The following is a 24124-nucleotide window of genomic DNA, read 5'->3' as shown; positions in this document are numbered from 1 at the left end:
CGTTGAACTCGCCCGGATCCTGCCAGGCACCGTTAGGCTCTCCATCTATGCTGACGACATTTGCATTTGGACATCGGCTCTGACGCGACTGCAGCTTCGCGCGCGGCTTCAGAAGTCAGCCACTTTAACATCATCCTACCTTCGAGAACAAGGACTTTATATATCATACGAAAAGTGCGCAGTGGTGGCATTTACCAGGAAATCAATGCATCCATACGTGATATACAGACAACGTGCATATCACGTACGTGCCGACAGACAACTGATCTCGTACAGCCCGAGTCACAAATTTTTGGGGGTGGTCATTGATAAAATCTCTCCCGGACCGCTCATGTGAATTATGTGAAAAGATGCCTTACAGGAATTTTCCATACGTTTAAGTTTCTTGCAGGAAAGTCCTGGGGAGTGCCAATACACTCTATGCTGCAACCGTACAGGGTCCTCTTTATTAGATTCCTGCGGTACAGCCTACCGGTTATGTCCAACACCTGCAGAAATAACCTGACTATTATTCAAACCTTACAAGCCCAAGCCCTCAAGATATGTCTCGGTCTACCGCGGAGTGCGCCAGCGACTGAAGTTATTGCAGTCGCTCAAGATACCACTATTAGAACGTACATTAGCATTAAAACAATGCTTGTGCACATAAGACACTTCGCCCGGACCCCTACTCACCACCTAGCAAGTCTCCCAGTAGATAGGCCCCACACGACATTCAGTGCGACTGTCTTCGCGTACCGTGCCTCTTTCAGTTCAGGTTACACACCTGCGGCAAGGCCTTCCATTCCTCCATAGTGTATGCGCCGTACTCAACTGAACCTTACAATCCCAGGACTTCAGAAAAAGTCGGACTTGCCATCATCGGCGCTCAAGCAACTAATTTTACTTCTCTTGTACGAGAAATACAGCGACTGCACACACGTCTACACTGATGAATCAACTACATCAACCAGTTCCGGTGGCGCTGTAGTGATACCAGCAACGAGAAAAACCAAGTGGCTCAAGACTTCCCTTGTCACTACGTCTACAGCTGCAGAGCTCGCGGCTCTCCGCGACGCCCTTCAAGTGATAAATGCTGAAAGTCCTGGAAAATAGGCAGTCTTCTGCGATTCAAGGCCGGCCTTGCAATGTGTGCAGTCGTTTCTCCGACATGGAACTCACGATCAGCTCACGTGCGAAATGGCGGAACTTGTCCATCACTTAAGAGAAAAAGGCCATGATACCTCTTTTGAGTGGATACTAGGTCATTGTGGTATAATTAGAAATGACGCCGATACGGCAGCTCGGACGTCAAACCAAGAAGACCGCTGCGTCCCCATTCCTCTCTCAAGGACCGACGCCGCGAGACAACTTGGCATTCTGGCACGAACGATCTCCTTAGCAGAGTGGAATAGCGTACATAGAAGGCGCACAAGACTCCACAGACTAAACCCGTCACTTCAACTCAGACCTCCAGCCGGTCTGCACCGACGTGAAGCGTCTCTTCTGTGTCGGTTATAGTTTGGAGTTGCCTTCACGAATACCTACTCAGCACTAATTTGAATGACTGATAGTCCTGCATGTGATGTTTGTGGACGCGAAGAGAACATTGACCACTTATTATGTCATTGTACTGAAGTTCAAGCACAAAGAAAATCTTTGTCCAACACATTGAGAAAATTAGATGATCGTCCTCTGAGTGAACAGATAGTTCTAGAGCACCGCCCGACCGATCAGCTCAGAAGGCAGTGAAGGCACTTTTGTGTTTTCTCAGAACTTCTGGTTTGTGCGAGCGGCTTTAACTCAAGTGATGTCTACACGTATCTACACCTTCTCTCTCCCTTGTCTGTCTTCCCCTTGTCCCATTTCCCAGCGTAGGGTAGCCAACCAGACTGTTGACTGGTTAACATACCTGCCTTCCTGTATTCCTCTCTTTCTCTCTCTCTCTCTCACGCACAGCTGAATTTTTTTCCGGAGGCAGAATGTTGTAACTATACACAATCAAAATCAAATGACTTCATTTTTTGAAAGACTACATTTATACTCGTCCGAACCAGAGATGATGGTGACCGCGGCCTTTTTAAATAATAATACATAAAGAAACTGTCAAGCCTAAATTTCAGCTACAAGGATTTACCAAGAGCCAAGACAGAAATTTCAGTAAACACAAAGAAAACGCGTTATAATGGAAAAGCCATGGCGCCAAGATGAATGAGCTAAGCCGTAGGTACCAGTGTCATTTAAGCCAGCATTAGAAATTGATCTATCGTATCCTACTGCTTTAGAAACAGGTAGAGGGTACCTAATCCCCAAAGTAGCGTAACAAAAAAGCGCAGGTTCACTATTGTGCTGTTCAAAAGTGTTCTCGACGAAATAAGGTACGGGCGTGAACCTGGTGTTGCGCATTCTTTCTGTTGTGATTTAAACTAAAGGAGTTCCCTCTCCAGCATTTATCCTCCCGAGATAGTGCGTACGTTATATCGTCCCAAAGTTAGCTAGGCAGTGCTTATGAAACATATTCACCCGAGATGCATTGTCAGACCCACGTCAAAATCGATTAACGTTCCTGCCATTTTTTAACATGCACCAGCTTTTGAAAAAAAGTGATGTAATGCAGGCTGCTGTGTCGTCGCAGATGACATTAAGCAATCTTAGGCAATGCTTATCAATCCTACGGAAAAAAGGCATTACCATGAAGAATGCAACGTCAACCTGGTAACTCACCATATGATATGCTGCGTCTGCATCTCTGAGTTTACTAAAAGAGAGTCGTTTCAAGAAATTTAGGAATGTTCGTGAACTAACCGAAGCCACTTTTCACTGCCTAACCGTTTTTGAGATCCGATCCTCAAGGTTGTACACTCTTGCGGAGCTATGAATTGGTGCTACCGGTGGTACCCTGTGCATAGTAGTACGGTATTAGGGAGCAATCTCGCATTCCGCCTTCCTGACAGGTAGCGTTTTGAGACGCTGTCACAGAGCAGCCTATGGTCGAAGCCGCATACGCTGCTGTTTGAGAGCCTGCCCCTTCAGTCACAACGTCAGTAACCAGAGGCGGTCGACGATCCTGCACTGGGTTCCGAACTATTACTTGAGGACGCACTGCCTCCCATAACACGAAGGGCAATACATTGTCCCGAAGAAACACCTCGCAAGATGTGCTAAACACATTCTTGAATGGCAAACAGGGTAGATTCCCTTTGTTTGTTTTTTTTTGCCATATGAAGCCTGAGGGTATGGCTGATTTGTACTTGTACTTGTACTTACTGCTTTTAGCATCTAACAATGGCATTTGCAAACAAAATGATAATCGCGTCAGTAACCTAACAGTAATAAGCATTAAGGACCGGCTTTAAGAATTATGTTCCTAAGCAGTCTTTAGGTCTAAGGAAAGTATAAAATTTTTCTAGGCTATAAATAATAGCTCGACTGTGAACGATAGTAACTCGGCAATTCTGATGCTAGGTAGTGGAGTCCATTAGCCGATACCTATTTATTATTCATTTAGTGCTCTCCCAAACCACAGTTTCCAGCAATTTCATGCTACTACTTGTGAATTGAAATCATGCTAACATAAGCAAGAGCCGCAGCTTATTTCTCGCAAGCATTCTGGCAACGAGCGCTCCTTGTATAGCGGCTGGGTATTTCGTTCTGTTTTCCGGCCATGCGTTATCTTTCTGTACCAATTTAGCGAACGCTATTGTTTTCGTAAATAGGCATTATTTTTGGGCGGCTGCATGCTTGCCATGAGACATGGAATACGCCACAAATAGTGTCTTGAATGCCGCAGCGTGCGCTCTCAGAAGCTTTTTTCCAGCAGCTTTGTGCAAGAATACCGTTTGGCAGGAACAGCCCTAGTCGGGGGCGTGAACTTATCTTTCCCAACTGCTCTTGATCTTTTTTGTGAAATTTTCGGCTACAATGTGGGTCGTACGGCTCTTACATACTTTGTTATAAACTCATAGCTGTAACGTATAGTGTAAGCTTAGTGTCACTGCTGGAGCGTTGTGCCATCCGCTTGACAAAAAAACTATTTAATAATCTTTACTGTTATGCTGCGTATGTACATCGCCAATAAAAATCGTAAGTGATCAAACTGGAGAAAAATTTTCTCTCGCATACGATTTGGAACGCATAGTATATTCATAGAAAAATCACTTCGTGTTTTGTTTTGGTATATATTTATGTATGTCATCGGAATCAGTAATTATTGGCCGTCCAAACAGTAGTCTGCTGCTTTGTTCAGTAGACCGTTTAATTCAGCTTGAATACTGTAGTCATTACCAATCGTCTAAAATTACTCTGATATGCACATTAATACCGATGGTATTGCTTCAGCTATAAACAACACGAATAATACCGGCTCAAATGTGCATTCCGGAGGTACGCCGTATTTAACCGCTGGAATACCTGAAGAAGAAGATAAACTTTATTTAAAGAATGGTCCGGCAGTTTTAGTTGTTGTTTCAGAAAGCGGCTGGAACTCACTGCACACGAGGGGCATCTTCGACTTGTTGGATGGCCCTTCCAACTCCTAAGTTTTGAAAAGCGAATCCCAGAGGTGGCGACGCCGTAGGAGAAGGGCCCCGGCGGCCCCCGCTGCCGCGGCGGCACTTGAAAGGAGCGAGATCGAGGCTTCCTGTACGCTGGTAACGGCTGCGGTTATGGGCGCGTCGTGAACAGCGGTGGTTTCAATACCGTCGTTGCCGGCACATTGCCAGCGAATGTGTGGCAGCGTTGCTCTGTGTCCGCAAGGTTTACACGCATCCTTCGGGTATAATCCCGGGTAAGAGCGGTGTAAGACGGCCAGGCTAGGCTAGCTGTGTGTTTGCAGTAATTGTAAGGTTACGGCCTGGTTCGTGTTTAATTTATTGTGCGGTGGCGGGAATGTGCGTCTTCCGAGTGTGTAGTGCTGGGTGGGGTCTCTGAACATGGTTAGGCGGTCGCCCGATGCCCATCCTGATTGTGGTTCTTTCTGCGTTTCTGTCGTAGTGTCCCGAACGGGCAGATCCGATGGTCCGCTCCAGGGGGGCGGACTGCTGACTGTCGGATAGCTAAAAACTCATTGAGTTTAATGGCCCAACTTAAAATTGTTGACCAATGTAAACAATTTGTTTTACAGTAAATGTGATCAAACATCTCTGGAAGTTCATCATATCTTCATTTGGGGCTCTTAGCTGAGTCGCGAATCCGCGGGACAGCTAGCGTTGTACAAGAGAACACAAACAAAACTCAAGCTGATTTGAATAAACTATGTCAATGGCTTCAACAGCAATCATAATGAACGTAAAAATATATGCTCCACAAGTTTTCAGCAAGTTTGGTGGAATAATATAGCCATATTGTTCAATGAGAAAGGCATATCACGAATATTCTGTACTGGATTTTATTCTTCGCCGCTGGGCCATTCAAAGGGATCTGACCATCATACATAGGTTTCCCTAGAATAATGTGAAATTGCTAACTGACTAGATCTTTAGAGAGGTTCAGAAAACAGCTTAGGTTACCAAATATGAAGAACGTCAATTAGTTTTTCATCGTTTAACCATGCGTAAACAGACTACGCGTTGATTTCTGGAATCTAGAGTATGCTCGAACGCAGAAAATGCATATATGTATGTATATATATATATATCTATATATATATATATATATATATATATATATACATACATATATATATATATATATATATATATATATATATATATATATATATATATATATATATATATATATATATATATATATATAACGTTTTTTGTTATATAGCAAGATCGTTACAATTGCGCTTGCCACCAGTATTCCTGAAATAGGTTGAAATCGGTTGGAACACGGGCAGAAGTTCCACTCAATGCGTTAAAAAACGCACACTGCATTTAAGGGCAGACATACGGTATTGATGTCTGCTTGAGTAACTTAGGCACAGTGATGCCACTTGTACTTTGTCAAGCTATCTTAGCAGTTCTAGGTAATATTCCAGGCATACACAGAATGTCTCATCGATGCTGTGATGTTTGTGGCAATCGCCATCGAGACCGCTGAAGGTCGCATTTTTGGGCTTGCTACATTTCTCATCACCGGCGTCGCTACTGGAGGCATTCATGTACTGTACATACGAACGTCTCGAACAAGTGCTTTGTCGGAGGTCTTCTCCGAGACATGTCCGTCTTTGTATTAATAGCAAGTTCTTGAAGAAGTGCATAGCTTCGAAGCAGCTCGATGGCTTTACTCATCGTCGATGTGCAGTTTATTTCCGTCACCGTCAACCTTGTTCGAAATTAAGAACGCAAGTGCTGCACCGCTGACGCCAATCACAGTCCTAGAATGAGCTCAAAACCACTGCATAAAAAGAATCAAGACTGCACAACGGCAGTGAAGAGATTCCGCAATAGAAATTAAAAAGAAAGAGAAAGGGACCAGCACAGCGCACATGTCGTTAGTCGTCTAATGCCAGCGTGGCAGTAGCGTCACCGCGGAGTAAAACATGTGCGGAGATGCTGCAATTCATTAATCCTGCATATTCAGTGGCAAGCGTACCGAGAACCCACGCACTTGACTCCCGTCCACCGGCTCGGCTGCATAGACTTGATACGGTTAGTTCTGCTGTGCGTAAACTAGGCAGCTCACGAGACCTTTGTAAGTGCACAGCTCTGTCATAAACTTCTTGCTAAAATTTGTGGTTGTGGCTGAAGTTGCAGAGAGTTCGGGGTACGTGTTATTGGTATATGGCATATTGAATATGACAAATCACTGGTGCTATACCGCGCAATGTGGGGGTAATCGTGTTTATGAAATCGTTCATTCATACAGTTAATGAAAGCTCATTCGCCCAACTTTTAGTGCAAAGCTGTAAAGAAAACCCTCGCAGGTTTCTCAGCATGAAAGCCTCGCAGCTGTAGAAACACTGCTTATGGACCTTACAAATTTTTTTCTTGAACAACGAGGTAATTTTTTGCAAATATCTTTATGGCCTTCCATAGTAGCTGCGTGCAAAATTGGCAGATTTAGTTTACTCTCCGTTCATCGTCTAAGACGGACGACAAACTCTCTTAGGTCCGTTCAAGGGAAGACGCACTAAAAGTATTCCTTGAATTGGTATGCGCTGTTTGCTACTTTCCGGGAAAGGCGACCTTTTGTAGCATTGGAGGTACCACTTATGGATAGCGTGATTCCTGAGTTCCCGATTTCAGTAACACTTATGAATAGCCTGAATTCCGGTGAAGTCCTGATCAGGCTCAAGAGGTGCCATGGAAAGTGGCGTTGAGCAGCATATGTTGCTTTTCAAGATGTTAACAGGAAAGAAATTTGTGAAGACTACTGATTGACAGGACGATGCCTTCTTCTTTTTCTTTCCTATTAAATTAACGTTTGCCGTGAAGAATATGTCGCGAAATTCAAGGAATATGTTCTGTTTAGAAGTCCTGCACTGCTCGGACCATTTCAACCTTGCAATGTATGACACGTGTTTTGAATTACGACCACACATTATCAGCAGTAAAGCTGTCGTTTGAGCGACGTTATAAAACCCGTATGGTCTTGAATTTTACGAGCTGCTTACTGGTGCAAGCAGATCGCAATTTAGGCAAATCGCAAATGCACTGTATATGCTCTGCTGAATGCAAAAACGCGGTTTATAAGATCACAGTGTTAAACGAGACGATGAGAAGGCAATGTACGCCAAACCAACATCAGATTTTCTAATCCAGCAAAAATTTTGGTGCATATCTGAACTTTCAAAAATGGTCAGTAACAAAACAATATAATAAGTTAACTCCATGTGCCCAGAAGACGAGTGAAGGCAAGTACTATTTCACGATCATCATCATCCTCATCATTGGCCTATATTTATGTCCACTACTGGAGGAAAGCCTCTCGCTGCGATCTCCAATTACACCTGTCTTTCGCTAACTGGTCCCAACCTTGCGGCTGTAAAATTCCTAATTAGATCACCCCACCTAACTTTCTGCGATCGTGGAACCCATTTTGTAAGTCTAATGGTCAACCTGCTATCTGCCCTATGCAACATGTGCCCTGCCCAGCTTCATTTTTAATGCGAATAGCATTGTTTGCCTACTTCCACCGTTTTGAGCCTGTCTGTCTGTCTGTCTGTCTGTCTGTCTGTCTGTCTGTCTGTCTGTCTGTCTGTCTGTCTGTCTGTCTGTCTGTCTGTCTGTCTGTCTGTCTGTCTGTCTGTCTGTCTGTCTGTCTATCAAACTAGCTAGCTAGCTAGCTTCTTACGCTAACGCAGTGTCTAAAGTTGTCCACCTACTTGCGCTACGTGCTATGTGGTCGTGGTCGTGGTGCTCTTGTAATCGTTCCGTTGCCTTCATTCCAGCTTCGAGATATGTTACTCTCATTATGCTGTCGTCGTCACGCCTGTTACCCTCAGCCAGTGGTCCACGTTCTCTAAAACCTTTGCACACTAGTTATGTGCTCCGGATCGTCATGCTGTCGTGGACGTTCCATTGTCGTCAATCAACCTTGGTCACCCGACTCTCGTCATGCCCTTGTCATCATGTCATCGTCATCACACAGTCGTCGCCATGCCGTCGTCGTTAAGCTGTCGTTTTTTCATTGTCTAGAGTTTAGTGATTTTGAAGAGTCAACGTCATGTGAAGCAATCATTGTTTGCAAGTTTTGTCGTGTGAAGGCATTGTCAACGGCAGGGGCGCCTTGAGAGTTGCGGATCTTCAATCAAAATGCCAGCTCCAGCTAAAGAAGCCGCATCTAGAGACACGTGAGTCCTTTAACTGGTAGTGCTCTGAATTTCCCGCTATGTGAGAGTGTTTCTCCCTTTATTGTGCAGGCTTCATTTTATGACAGGTATCTGAACAGACTTCACATGGTTACAATCCAATTTGTTCACGTCGTCTTCTTATTCCTATCCCTTAAGCAACTAGTCACAGCAAAGCTCGCGGGAAGACTGCATGCCACGGGCCCAATGCAACAGATAAAGCACGGATGACATCCCGCACCAGTTTGGCCACGCAGTGTGTCATGCTGGGATTTTGCTGCATCAGGTTGATGGACCTCTTCGCAGCGTCTTTCTAAGAAAATGTCGGGCGGCACGCACGATGCCATGTAGTTAACTATATCGGAAATATCTACATGAGGTCAACGTGAAAGACATGGCGACGATAGGCTCTCCGATGAAAGACCGCCCATTTACCTCACCATCGACAAGTCGTAAGAACTTTGCGGACGTCCAGCAGTGGGTGGGGGTGCTTGCAACCTTCTACGACGACGAGCTTCCTGGATGTAGGTTTCTCGTGATAGACTTGCAAGTAGTACAGCAGTGTAACGCAGTATCAATTGACATGTTGATACAAATCGATCCTCAGAAGGTTAGAAATGGCTCAGCCGAGGTAGTAGCTGTATTGTGCTTCAGCTTCCTAAATGCAGAAGCTTCACAAGGACTTGCAACTCTCCAGCCACGCTTTCAAGAAACTTCACTTCAAAGATCCCTGCCAGCTACTTACCAGTGCTCTGGGGGATGAAAATAAGACGAGCTAGTTTATGGTAGTTCACGATTTTGTTGCGCACTTTCCTGCCCTGCTGAAGTCTTCGCGGGAGCTGCGCCTTAGGTTTGGTCTTGGGCATGGTCGTGGGCATGCGTGGTCACGGTCTTGCATGGCCATAGGCATGACGATGAAGTCGCTGAAGACTGTATGTCCGTCTAGGTGGCTCTCTTTTATTGGAGTCCTAGAATATGTTCAGGGCTATTAGGCTGCCTAGCTCATTCGGGTTCACTTCATCACAAATATGAAGGACGCTTAAGCTTCCCCTTTAATAGTGGGACACAATAGTATTGAACAATTCCTGACTCCTTCTCACATTTCACGGAAACTGCAGATTATGTATCCGTATTGTTTACCGGGAAACGCTCGCAGCGAACGCTGTGCACGAAGGCGGGCTTTCTGGTAGAAACGTCGCCTCTTGCATGGAGCGCGATGGGAAGGAGGCGAACGCCATCTGCACGTGTTTCAAGGAAAGGGGTGCGTCGCACCATGGCCTTCGAGATATTCACGCGGCGGCGCTCTGAAATGGCGGTCGCTGTGGTAAGTCTATTTACGGTAGAACGCCTAGAAAAGGGGTTTGAGTTTTTGCGGAACAGAATTATGTTTTTTCGTTTGTTCAAGCTACAGTCCAACGCTATCATGTCTGTAGGTTTTGTCTAATTCGTGCTCTAGGATTTTTCTACGTATTTTAGCTGAAGATATTCAATTACTTCAGTAACTTCCTTGTAACACATGGAGGGCTTGTGTATGGGTGGTTCGAAAATCTATCGATCAAAACGACGTCCGACGCTGGATGCCGGACGCTGACGCCGGGTTTTCTGTGACACGGGGCTCTTATGGTTATCGCGTTACTATGATTTAGAGTAGTACACCAGTAAGGGTAAAATATTAATCAGCCGACAACCTTTCCCGCTCTCCCGTTCCCAATACGCCTTGTCCTATGTTACTCTGCACTAACACTTCACTTGCATATGCGGAAGAAACTTGTAGGCTAGCAAAGTAACCTGAGAGGAAGATAAAGACGGTGCATCGAGCGACGGAACGCCACATGAAGACGGAACGTCAAGAAACAGCAAGATCGCAGTGTGGATAAGAGTATAAACGAGAATAGATGACCTTGTGATTGACAGAAAGAGTGAGAACTGCAGTTGTGCTGGCCTTCTAACGTAAAGGGCTGATAATGATCCTCTGTTAGAATTAGCAAATGGGTGCGAAGTGAAGTGAAGCGCTGTTGATGGAGTCAAATAATGCCGTTTGAAAAAAAAATATAGGTACAGTGACCTGACGCAGGAAAGCGCTAATACGAAAACGATGGCAGCGCCCTTCGTCCTGCAGCAGATAAAGAACTGGCTAAATGATAATGATGGTTTCTTAATCCAACGTGCCTGCAAGGCGCGCCTTCTCCTTGGGTACCATCTGTTTTAGAGTTCCCGCTGCGGCCGTCGAAGTATGCTACTGAACACTTTCTCCTACGCTACGAGTGGCTCGAACCACATTCGGTGTGCTTCTTTACTGCAAGAACTACCGCCCGGACAGACATAAATAATTTTTGGTGATTCATAGCAATAAAGGCTGCAATACACATGCGTGATTTCATGTCGACTCACAATTCGCACTTGCCTTGGGTCTCACACTACTGACGCGGCATATACCTATTCTTCCAGCTGCAGCTGCACTTATGGTTATGGTGATTTCAGCGCCGGAAAAGGCCGCCTCACACTACATCTCGGCAATAACAAGTATTACCCTGTCCGGTCCGGCCTTTCACTGATTTGCACTTCGTCTTCCCGACTATTAGAGCTTACATCCACTTGGGTATCATATGTGGCTACCACCTCACAGCCGGTACAATACTTCAGCGCCTACAGTGCATGATGACGCTTTGTTCAGCCTTCGCTAACTTCCTCAGTACCGCCGTTCTCGAGAGCTCCTAAGCTACCACGGGATTATTCGTTGCCTAAAGTACTACAAACACTTATTCGCCAATGCAGCATTATCGACTTCACTATAGCAGTTCCGATGATTCCGAAACCAACGGGATGACGGGGCGCCTTATTAACGCACTCGGCGGGCTAACGTGATTATTTCAATCAACAAATAGAATTCGTATTGGATACTGTTCTTTCTTACCTACAATTAAAACAGCGCTACTAGCTACTGGGGCGGTATACCGTAAATATATTATAAACTCCTCTATACCGATTCTGCAATCAGCCCTCGACGATTAGCCAAAAATTTTCCGGCGATTCCCACTGCGCCTTCCAGTCACGGGACGTCCAGAAAACCGCCGGAATTCCCCATCTGATATGATATGTGTATTCAGATTATCCTTGACTGGGCCGAATGAAAGAAAATAGTAACTTCTCATTCGACAAGTTTTTCGCTATTAGCGAAAAAAGTCGTCATTCGTAAATTTGCTATTGGCCAAAGGCTTTCGGGCTGCGCCTACTTCCCATTTCTGTCACGGGACTTCAGAAAACCGTTTAAACTCACCGCGTCAAAGTGACGTGTACGCCTTGAAGACGCATTAATATACCGAACAAGTATGAATTTTTTCCCTAATTGTCGGAGACTACCTCGTTCCGAGAGGAATAGTAGATGGCTACCCACCGATCGCTCTTGCACCGGCTACTCGGAGCTGCCGGGGAGCATGTATTTATTTGCGTAAAGTAAAATATTTTGCGAGGCACTATAACGTTATCGAGACCTTTGGGCACGTATACCACATCGCTGTGCCAATTATTTACAGAGTGTCCGTTTTAGCGGCATTTTTAACCTTCCCTTGCACGGTGGCGCGATTTTAGACCAACAACCGCAAGCTAAGTAAAGGGAAGCGGAGCAATTGCCGTAGCCGGCACCGCCCTCGTCATTCGCTTATCTATTTTCACTGCGCTGTATTGGCACCATCGAAACTTTCTCCACTTGAGCGCGCTCCTGCCTTTTTTTTCAACCAATTAGATAACAAAAGCTCCAAAAAGCTCCTGTCTAAGGTCCCGCGTCATGGTTCATGCTAGGTCCTGCGCCATGCGTCCTCTCTCAAGAGCATTATATATATAGCTCCTTAAAAAATGCATAGATCAAAAGCACCGCACGCGCGATACTTTCGATGTATAATGAAAAGAATAAAAAACACTACGCGCCGACAATATTGTATGTTCCTTAGATCCTTCATAATGCCTACATTCCCGCCATGGAATTGTAGTTAAAACAATTTTCACTACGAAAACATTTCGAAATTAACGCAGTCTTAATATCAGTTCTCGCCTCATTTCACTGCCTACTGGTGCATTGCCGTTGCATTCTTCATGTGCTGCAGAAACCACGCTTATGGCGAAATATCTTCACTCAGTCAAGTTATCTCAAGAGCATTATTTACAGGCATCTTATTAGGACTAGGCTATTGCAGAACATTTATTCAAGTTTTGACTTTATGTAGATAAAACTCAACCATCCAAAAACATATAAGCTTTTCTAAAAACGTACACAAATTATTCTGTTCGTTTCTTTTCTTTTTTTTTGCAGCCGCTAAAGGATGAAACCTATGCTGTTTGCTATCTTCATCTGCGTTGCACTGACTCTCACTTCAGGAAGAAGACGTAAGCCAACAGCTTTCAGTACTTCATGCACTTTTCTAACAGCACATCTAGCCTAAGTTTTACCCCTCGCGGTGGCCTCGCGGCTCTGGAATTGCGCTGACAAGCATGAGGTCGTAGGATGAAGTGCCGCCCACGGCGGCTGGATTTCGATGCGCCTAAATGCGAACGCGCCCGTGTGCCGTGAATTGGGTGCAGGTTAAAGATCCTCAGGCGGTCGAAATTCACGGAGTTCCTCCATACGGCTGCCTCATAATCAAATCGTAGTTTTTTCAGGTAAAATCACAAAATTTAATTTTATACAAAGTTCCGTGTAAAATAAAAAATGTGTAGGTAATATTACAAACTTCTTTTGTTTGCCGTCGTTCAAGCCTAAATCTAGAGCGATTTCGCTTAGCGGTGAAGTCACAGCCTCCTTCTATTGAATGTTAACAAGAAAATATTACCCCAACTAATTTAATACGAATAATGTCGTAGCAGCTCGCAGAAACTGATCATATTAAATTTTTGTTTTGAAGAGTCAGTTGGGTATACAGTTTCCTAAGCGCCAAAGCCTAAGATGCTTCTCTGTGTGTGTAGTCATGTTCGCAATACACAGCAGCACCAGTGCCCCTGCTTGAAGGAGCTACAAGACTACACGACAGCTCCGGTACAGCAAGTGTAGCTTTACTAAGTTCCAGCAATCTTAATTTTGTTTAGGCCTGAAATTTGTCGTATGTCGATGGGGGCCGCCGGGCAGAATCGGAGTACCTAACAAAGATGGGCACCAATATTGGAGCTAATATTGAACGCGAGTGTGCGCATACTTCTAAGAAGAAACGTCGCAATAACCGCCTTGCAAATACCTCATTGTTTAGGTGTACTATTGTAAAAGTGGTTTGACAAACGCAGAAAAATAACCACTTGTTAGAACAGCCGTCGTTTACATTTGTTATGTCTTGAAGAACATCAAGTTTAAACTTCTGCTTAATTGATGGCAGTGTGCTGCAGAGTATGGGCTATCCATAAAAAACACCTTTGCGGATGTATGGAATCCCAGTAATTCATACACAAGCAGCTAAGCAGTGTAAGGAAGTGCTGATGCTTTTTGAAATACTTGGGAACTTTGGTACCATTATGCGAATTCTACCCAAGACTTTGCAAACGCTTCAATATGTATGACGCAAATTTGTTATTAAACATAGGTACTTTCGCAAGCTTAACCCTACTGAAACATTGTGAAATACCTGTTATCTTTTTTTTTCAAATCAGGAAAATGCCGCACAGAACGGCTCTATTCATAAGTGCAGATACTATTCAAAAATAACTTTTATTCTACCCCTAGGCATGAATTTATATATATATATATATATATATATATATATATATATATATATATATATATATATATTTATATTTATATTATATATTTATATTTATATTTATATTTATAGACCTGATACATGCCAAATTCAACCTAGAAGCAAAATTCACTGGTGCAACAAGACTTGGTCTCCAGTAGAACGTGTGCTTCATTTGTATAGCGTTTATAATATGCACTTGTAATTTACCTGGACCAATCTATCTGGACACTCATCGCTCTCACAATGTACAGACAAAGTCAATGTTTCGCTCGAAAGGCGTACCATCGATTACAATAGCAAATTTTAGAAGGTTATAAGTCGGTTATAAGAAGGTTATAAGGTTATTGGTCGTATAAAGTTCTAAACATGCGCTTACGAAGGAAAAAAACGAGCTAGGTGTCACGCGCTCAGACGCCGACATGAACACACATCATTCAATGACCGAGGACACTCCCTGTCAATACGCTGGCGCGAGGAAACGTGTCAGCAGCAGCGAGCGAAGTGACATTTGTGCTGCCTCTCGCTTCAACGTGAAGTAAGCGACAAGAACAAAGAGGACATGAAGCCCCCTCGAAGCCCCCAAACTCAGTTCCCATTCCAAATCGCTACCATGAAAAGATCCACTTGTACTTGCACGCAGCTGCCGCCGAAGTAGAACGCCCTACCCCTGCCTGGAATGCCATACAAGACGCGCACTTTCTTTGCACCTTCCTGCCTTGTGCGCGCGAGATCAAGCCACCGTTCTCGGCTAACGTTCGCCCGGTTTCACTCGTACACGAAGGAGACGGTGCGCGACTACGATGTTATCGCACTTTGACTTTACACGGAACATCACGGCGACACCGATTGTTGGCACGCGCCTTGAGTGTCTATATCATTCTCATAGCAATCATATAGAATACGTTTTTTGGGTTACATGTTGCGATACAAATATGTGTAGGCTGCTTCGTTTTATGGTAAACAGAATCCTCCACAATCACGCGTAGCATGTACCATAGTTTCACTTCTTGAGCTGTATTACTCTCTGAGGCGGACAAGTTTGGCAAGAAAATCATAAATGGATACTTACATATTTAACAAGTTCTTGTTAATTAGGTATTGAATCACATACTTCACGGCAAATATTGCAACTTAAGAATTGTCGGCCGTGAGCAGTAAAGGCGCCCCCCCCCCATATCCACTCAGAATGAATTCTCAGGATGACACAGCATTAAAAATATGCGTTCTAAAAATCTGCGATAGAATGCATCGCTCTCCCAGTAAGCTTTGGGATTCATTGCATAAAAGGGCGTTTTGTTAAAAAAGTGCAACGATTGTAGTGAAGAATACTATCGCTACTTGAGGAAGCGGAGTATGCCACTTAGGCAAAAACAAGATGACGATTGAGAAGCTCGAGGCTTTTGCGCTGTTCCCTGCCTGTGTCGCTTCGCTTACTACGACAGTGTCTGTTTTATGAAAAGAGTAAATTCGAAACTTTCCATTATATCTGGTGGAGGTTGGCGGTTCCCTACAACCCGTTCCACACAACCTCCTTCTAGTGACGTCCCTACTGGCTCAACCGTACATTTTTACTCCTTGAGAGACCGCTGTCCGTTGCAAGTGTCTTCTGGTTCCCTTCGCTGTACTCACAAATGACGACACTTGCACTGCCATCTATGTTTCCTATCCATTTTCCTGCCCCTACACTTTACAGTGCGGCGAGTATCTAGGCAGTTTAGAAAATCGCGATCGATTTTCTATATAAGTCGTTTCATTACCACCGTCTTCTCTTCAGATTGGTGCCATTGATTCTTCTGTTCTACCCTCTCCGCCATCCGTTACTGACGTCTTCTCTAGATGTGTCAACGCCCATCTTATGCAGCCGCAACCTGCACACACCTCCTTACCTGAACGCTTTTGCCCCAGCTGCGATTAGTTACAAATTCTTTGGGCCGTATTACAGCCGTAGATTACCACATCGACACAGGTCTCCAAGCTCATTTACGTCAGCACCCGTATCGTGTGTCAGTCTCTGAGCGCCGCTTTATCCAAGAACAAGTTGATGACATGCTTCAGCGCGGCGTCATACAGACCTTACCTAGTTCATGGGCATCACTGGTTGTTCTCATAAAGAAAATGGACGGCTCAGTAAGGTTCTGCGTTGACTACCGCCCGCTGAACAACGCGCGCAAGGACGTCTATACACTGCCTCGCATAGATGACGCCTTGGACTGCTTACAAGGAGCCAAATTCTTTTCTTCGTTACACGCGCTCTGGCTGCTGGCAAGTCCCTATGGCTGAGGCCGACCGTCCTAAGATGGCATTTGTTACTCTAGATGGCTTATATGAATTCAATATGATGCCACTGGGGCTCTGCAACGCGGCTGCCACTTTTGAGCGCATGATCGATAACATCTTCCGCGGCCTCAGTGGCAGACGTGCCTAAGTTGCCTGTACGACATCGTGATTTTTTGGCGTGATTTCAAGAGGCACTTCGAAACCCTGGAAGCTGTCCTCACATGCCTCATTTCCACTTGCCTACGACAAAAGTTAAAGAAATGCTGCTTTTCTGTATGGAAGCTGCCATTCTTGGCCATGTCTTCCCCCAAGATGGCATCCTTCCGGATCCAACTAAACTGCGTGCGGTTTCAGGTTTCCCTAAACCGACCACAATGAAAGAACTTCGCACGATACTCGGCCTTTGTTCATATTTTAGTCGCTTCTTTCGTAACTTTGCCTCCATCATAGCACCTTTGACTGAGCTTCTTCGCAGCAGCCGCGACCTTTGGGCATGTCCACAAGCATGCGACGACGCATTCGCCAAACTGAGCGCCCTACTTACTTCACCTCCAATTCTGTGACATTTGACACATTCACCCCGACTGAGATCAACAAAGACGCTAGCGGGGTTGGCGTCGGCCCTGCGCTTGCCCTGTCTATACCTTTATTTAACGAGTACGTCATTGCTTACGCCAGCGTTGCGCTGAATAAAGCCTAAGCCGACTATTCGGTAACGGAAAAAGAGTGCCTAGCCATATTATGGGCCATAGGAAAGTATCGCCCTTACCTTTACGGCCGCCCATTCGACAAGGTTACAGATCATCATGAGTTTTGTTGGCTTTCCTCCTTGAAAGATCCATCTGATCGACTCCCCCGTTGGACATTACGGCTCCAGGAGTACGACATCCGCGTCATTTACCGATCGGAACGCAAACATTCTGATGCGAACGCTCTGTCCAGCTCACCTCTCCCAGCTGGTGTTGTCACCCTGTCTGTGTCTCCCTAAGACGTGTTCTCCTTAGAAATTAACGACATGCTTCAGGAACAAAGGAATGACTCCTGACTTGCTTCCCGTTTAGACATGTTGGTTCAATCCACGCTGCGACCTTTCTCACGGGAAATACACCGTCAAGCGCCCCACTTCGTTTTTCACGATCGTTTGCTATATTGTCGCAGCTGTCTTTCCTATGGACGCAAGTGGCTCTTGGTAATTCCCCGCCATCTGCATTTTGGCGTAGGGGCCACCTTCTACGCTTATCCACAGTGCGCACATGCTGGAATATTGAAAATTTACCCCGCCTTCGCCTCCGCTACTATTGGCGCGGAATGCACCGCTTCGTCCGCCGCTTCATCAGTTCTTGTCTCGCTTGCCAGCGGCCTAACAAACGTGCCTGTCGTGCAACCGCTCCTCTACAGCCTTTGAGTTGTCCCGCGCACCCTTTTGACCGCGTCGGCATGGACTTGTACGGACCACTTCCCATTACTCCTGCTGGCAACCGCTGAATAATCGTTGCCAACGACCATCACAGGGGATACGCAGAGTCTTCGCCGTCGCTATCTGCATCGGCAAGTGACGTTCCCTCCTTCATTTTAGAACAAATCATTATACGGCATGGTGCATCACGGGAGCGGCTTAGCGACCGAAGGCGTGTCTTTTTGCTGGACGTTTTAGAAACGGTTCCGAAGCAATGACACATTGTTAACCAAACCACCCCTCCCTACTATGCTGAAACGAACGGTTTGACAGGAGGATTTAATCAAACACTGGACGATGTGATGGCGATGTACGTCGCTTCCAACCACTCTAAATTGCGACCGTGCTCTTCCCTTTGTGACGAACGCCTTTATAATGTCACTCTGTATATTCCTCTCCATACTTATTACTTTATGGTCACGAGCCCTTGTGCACGCATGAAACCATCCTTCCGTATCACCTTGACGTGATTGAGACGACGACAATCTCTCAAGCCGCTAAATAAGCTCAAGTGCGCCTCCAGATTGTTCGCTGCCTCGTGTGCTGATCAGCACCACCAGAAACACCATCGCGCTGTCTCGAAGGCTCGAATGTTTTATACCCCAACTGCGTTGTATGGCTCTGGAACCCGTCAACAAGCCCCGGTCAGTCCATGAATTTTGCGTCGAAGTCCCACAGCCTTTACCGTGTGGTCAAGTAAACTTCACCGGTAAATTATGTCATCGAGCCGCCTGAGTCGTCTTCACATCAACGACGCCGAGAGCGTGAGGTAGTGCATATACACCGGCCAAAGCCCTACTATGTCCCTGTTGTCGTGTCCTGTTCCTAAATCGCCAGGATGGCTCCTTTCCGGAGGGGAAGTGAATGTATTGAATAATGTTCTACGTATATATTGGGAGTATAGAGAGACTGTATTTACAATATATATAAAAACAGAGTCAATGGGGTTAAGATCGGTGACCAGCAACAACTCGCAGCAGCCAGCGTCTCGCGATGTTCTTTCTTTCTCTTCTTTTATCCTTCCTTAACAGGACCCACGGGTGCTGAAGCGCCGTCTCGGCAGATGTTACGCGAAGAACTGAGACCCAAGTACGGCTTCCGCCACGAAACGTCCACAATGTCAATAGGACGTCGGACTTGAGGACACATCAAACTATAATGGCGAGGTCTCGTAATTGACGTCGTTAACTTGACGTAAGACTTCATAAGGCCTGTGTAGTAAGAGAGAGCTTCGGCGAGAGGCCGACCCACCGAAATGGGGACAGCAGGAGCACCCAAGCACCTGGTGCGAACTTCACATCGCCATGGCACCGGTCGTAAATCTCTTTCTGTAAATGCTGGGAAGCTAATAAACGAGGTCGGGCAACTTTACGCACCATGTGAGCGCGACCGATGACTTTTCGAACGTACTCAGTTGCAACAGGTGGCACAGAAGGTAGGATGGTGTCAAACGACAATTTAGGGTCGTGACCATACAAAAGATAAAAGGGTGAATAGCCTGCGCTGTCATGTCGGGAAGAGTTATACGCGAATGTCACGTAGGCCAAGGTAGCGTCCCAATGGCGGTGATCGTTGGAGACGTAGATCCACAGCATCTCTGTGAGTGTTCCGTTGAGACGTTCCGTAAGACCGTTCGTTTGTGGGTGGTAGGCGGTAGACAGCTTGTGCTCAGTGGCAAAAGAGCAGAGGAGGTCGTCGAAAACTCGAGCCAAGAACGCGCGGCCGAGGTCTCTAAGTAACTGCCGAGGCGTACCGTGTTGGAGGATGCCATTGAGGAGGAGAAAATCGGCGACGTCAGTTGCCAACTAGTCGGCAACGCGTTTTTCATCACGTAGCATGTCGCCTGGCGACGGCGTTCTGCTTTTTCCCTTAGTGGTCGTCGGAAAATGACAAACAGGTCAACGGCTGCGCGAAAGAATGGTTGAGAGGGAACTTTAATTAGATGGATTCGTCCGACAGGTGGCAGGGGAGGATTCTTCCAGCGCTGACACAACTAGAAAGTTGCGACATAACGATGCACTGAGGCGTAGCGGCCCCGGCGAGAAGAATCGGCGTCGTGCGCAGTCGTATGTTAACAAAACTCCAAGGTGTGCCGCCGTCGGTTCAACGTGAAGCTTTCGAGAACGACGGATCGCAGATGATGAGGAAGGCCAAGGAGCAACTCAGCGCCGTCAGGATTGATGATGCGGTGGCAGAGGATGCCATCGTACAGCACGAAAATGTGGCACGTGAGGTCGGTGCTGCCAGATTGCACTCTGGCAATGATGACCTGTAAGGATTCGTCGCATTGTTGTTAAACGCGTATGCCCGTCATTTCACTAAAAGACATCACGCAGATCACCGGATCATGCGCAACAGAGTCAGCATGATTCACGGGGTGATGCAAAAGGCAGTCAGCGTACTTGTGCATACGCGCAGACTTGTAGCTGAGAATAAATGAAAATTCCTGTAGCCGCAAAGCCCAACGACAAAGCCGTCCTGCTGGGTCGTGGAGGGACGACAGCCAACAGAGGGCGTGGTTGTCGGTAACGACCGAAAACGTATGGCCATGCAACTATGTTGAACGAAAAAGAAAAACAGTCACAAAAGACAAAGAAAAAGAAGAGATGTTCACACGACAACGACTGGTTTGCATGGTGTGAACATGTCTTGTGTCTTTTGTGACTGCTTTTTTTCCTTCAACTACGCACCAACTGGCCCGTATGTCAACCCCTCCGTAGAAGTATGGCCGCAACTTGGCTACAGCCCAAACTAAAGCCAAGCACTCCCGCTCGGTGATGGAGTAATTTCTCTCGGGAAGTGACAGCAGGCGGCTGGCGTAAGCTAACACGCACTCGGTACCATTCTGCTATTGGGTCACTGTGGACTTCGGTCGGTGCAGTTGGATCAAAGTGGGCAAGCGTGGGAGGAGTGGTCAGAGCCCGATTAGAGCGGTGAAAGCGTGAATCTGCTCCGGCCTCATGAGAATGGCGTGTTCATCTTTAGAAGATCTGTCAAAGGCCGAGCAACGTCGTTGAAGTTTTGGATGAAACGGCAAAAGTAAGAACACAGGTCGACGAAGCAGCGCACGTGAGAAGCACAACATGGGACAGGGAAACTGCGAAGGGGGCAAACTTTTCCGGATCTGGACCAGTGGCAGCAGAGCTTTTATCTCCGTTTTTCATCGCACTGTCAGCCTCGCCACTTCCATCGTTTTTCTTTACTGGTGAGAAAAAAAAAACCTGCGCACCGTCAAATGCTGCCTCCGGTCCCATATCGCATTCGCGCGTGGCTTTTGCTTTTTTGTTAAAGCTTTTTCTTGCAGCTGTACACCTCTTTCGTCGCATAACATTCAACGCAATTACTCCCCGCCTGTTCAATCGAAGTCTGTGCGCGGAGTAGCATTTGCAGTTTCGTTCAGCTTACATTTGAGGGCCCTAAAAGCGCGGCGCCTTAGCCGGCAGTCACGTGGTTATCTTTGCAAACATTAAATAATCCGATATTTCTCAACAAGCGCAAGAACATTAGTATCGCAAGAGTTAACATTTTACAAGTTAGTTAAACGATCTTTGTTAATTGCCCAGCTTGGCGAATTGAAAAAAATATCATCACGTGCTCCTTGTGGCTAAGAAAAATGCTGCGACAATTGTCGCAGCACCCCCATTTGTCGCGTTTTTTCGTATTTTTTGACATGTACGGACGATTCTTCACGATTGCAAACCTCTCACAGCAACAGTGCGTATTGTCAGGGGACAAGCTCATGGAGGGGACCCCCTATGCCATGTATCTATTTAGGCGCAGCCCATTAGCATGTCCTGTATTTCCTGAAGCAGGCCGACCACGGCCGAAACGTGCGCAATAGGGCATCATTTATTTTTCGTACGTGCGCCCGCAACATGCAAGTGCATATATATATATATATATATATATATATATATATATATGTATTGACACACAGACCGTGAATGGTGCTGGCCAGCCGTGCCAGGGTTAGTTCAAGCAGTTATAAGCGTAAATACGGCAGAAAGTCAGTGGTATAATGGCACCGCGATAGCTCAGTAGGTAAGAGAATCGCACGCGTAATGCGAAGACGTGGGTTCGTATTTCGCCAATACACCATTTGCCGCGCACAATAAATCGCACAAATGGATATCCGTTTGAGACTTTGTGTTTATAATCTCAAATCATCTGTAAAATCCGTACCGCTGCTCCCCGTATTCAAACCCTTGAATATGCTAGGGCACGTTTTCAAAAAATATGAAGGCCACTAAATTGAAATTAGGATTCCCCACCGACCGAGAAACTTGCGAGTCATTTCTGATACGCAAGTTGCGCTCACTTTTAAGCGGAATAAATGAGAGCATAGGTAGGCTCACCTCTATGCCTAACTAACAAAGGACATTTTGGTGACATGTTTGGAGTGTCAATGAACATTTTTCCTCGTTGCCTGGTGCTTTTACTAAAGCTAATATAAGACATATATTATACCGCATGTTGACGAAGTGATGAGTATATCATTTATTCGAAAATATTCTCACGCTTCTGTTCTTTTGATGTTTATTACTGCCACCATGTCATATAATTTTTTAAATATCTTGCGCTTCATTTTTATTCAAGCTAATACTTTATATAAGAAACAGCTTGCCCGAAACAGAAAGGACACCTCTTGTCGAAAGATTGCAATGGAAGGCTGTTCGTGGAACTCAGAGGTCTCTATAGGTCAAAGTACAGATGTCCTATAACCAGCTCGGCCTGCATTCAATTTCTTCGCTGTCGCATAAAAGTTGCAGTAATTTCAAACAAAGCACAAATGAAACACTCTGCTGGCAGCTGCAAACCCTTGGATGCTCTTTGTTAACATCTCACTCCTTTAGCATACATGGCACTGACTACGTCTTTCCTCCATTGTAGACACGACAGAATGGGCACGTGTTCCCATGAGGGTATTCACAAGCCACCTACGTTTTTTTCTTCATTTTTTTGTAGTCGCCTTATAGCGTCACTATATTGTCACGTGGTGGTGACGTTCAAGAACGCAGTAGCAATACTGTTAAAGACAAAACTAACTTTCTGTGCCCACAAAAACAGGCTACACTTATAGCACAAGGATAGCGGCGAACACGGTCGGCGATCGTCGAAAATCTCATCAGCGGATCAAGCGCGTCGGCTTTTATACAGCAGTCGTCGAATGTTCCAGACTAATCGTTCGGACCCGCGTGCCTTCCACAAAATTCTACACCGTTCGCGTCACGCGATGAAATCAGATAACACAAGGTTCGGCGACAACAGACAGCCGGGTAGATGCATCGATAACTTTCCAGAAACTTCGCATAGATTCAGGCGCGTCCCGCGCTGTGCCATTACATTTGTTAGGCGGCGAAACGCGGTCGCCCGATAAAGATAAGGACACGTGTAAATATCCGCGCAAGTTTGTATTCACGTTTTCTCATTTATTTTAGGATGAGTGAATGTACTTGTTGATATTCATGACGCCACTAATTGTACTTGACTAAACTTGCACGTTGGGCTTTTTCACAAAAGTACGCAAAATCTAAAGCCCGAGCCACGCATCCCCAAAGCCAGAAAAGGAGCAGCTCCGCCCTGCAACAGCTTCTATGGAGGGAGAAAGCACATACGAAGCAGACAGCCAACGCAATCAACGGAGGCTAGAAGCTTCGACAAGATACACGAAAGTTAAAGCATTGAAAAAGAGGAGAGAGAGGGCGCGCGCCGCAACACCCTCTCAGACCCCTAAAGATGGCGAGCAGAGCGAGAGGGACAACCCGAGCGTGACAACACCCACAATGTGTCCGGCTTTGTCTTCCTCAGACATTCCAGAGTCCACCATCCTACACAGTTTTATTACCGCCTCAATGTAGGGTCGTGCGGGTTTCGCCTGGTATTTGCGCATGCTGCAGTAGCGCCTGTTTTGCCCTTTCCTTTTTCGTCGCGGAGTCGCCGAATCGCTCTTTGATT

The 24124-nt window shown here is 45.9% G+C and overlaps 1 long non-coding RNA gene across 1 annotated transcript in view; it reads left to right on the top strand.

The window, feature by feature from the left end:
- Nucleotides 1-13020: 13020 nt before the first annotated feature.
- The window catches only part of LOC142589084 (uncharacterized), a 92565-nt gene continuing 81461 nt past the window's right edge, over nt 13021-24124 (top strand). The window contains exon 1 of the long non-coding RNA XR_012829818.1: nt 13021-13096. This is a non-coding gene — a long non-coding RNA (uncharacterized LOC142589084). The remainder of the gene's footprint in view (nt 13097-24124) is intronic.

Source organism: Dermacentor variabilis, chromosome 7, assembly GCF_050947875.1.
Source record: "Dermacentor variabilis isolate Ectoservices chromosome 7, ASM5094787v1, whole genome shotgun sequence".
NCBI classification, from domain to species: domain Eukaryota; kingdom Metazoa; phylum Arthropoda; class Arachnida; order Ixodida; family Ixodidae; genus Dermacentor; species Dermacentor variabilis.
This window is presented reverse-complemented; position numbering and strand designations above follow the sequence as displayed.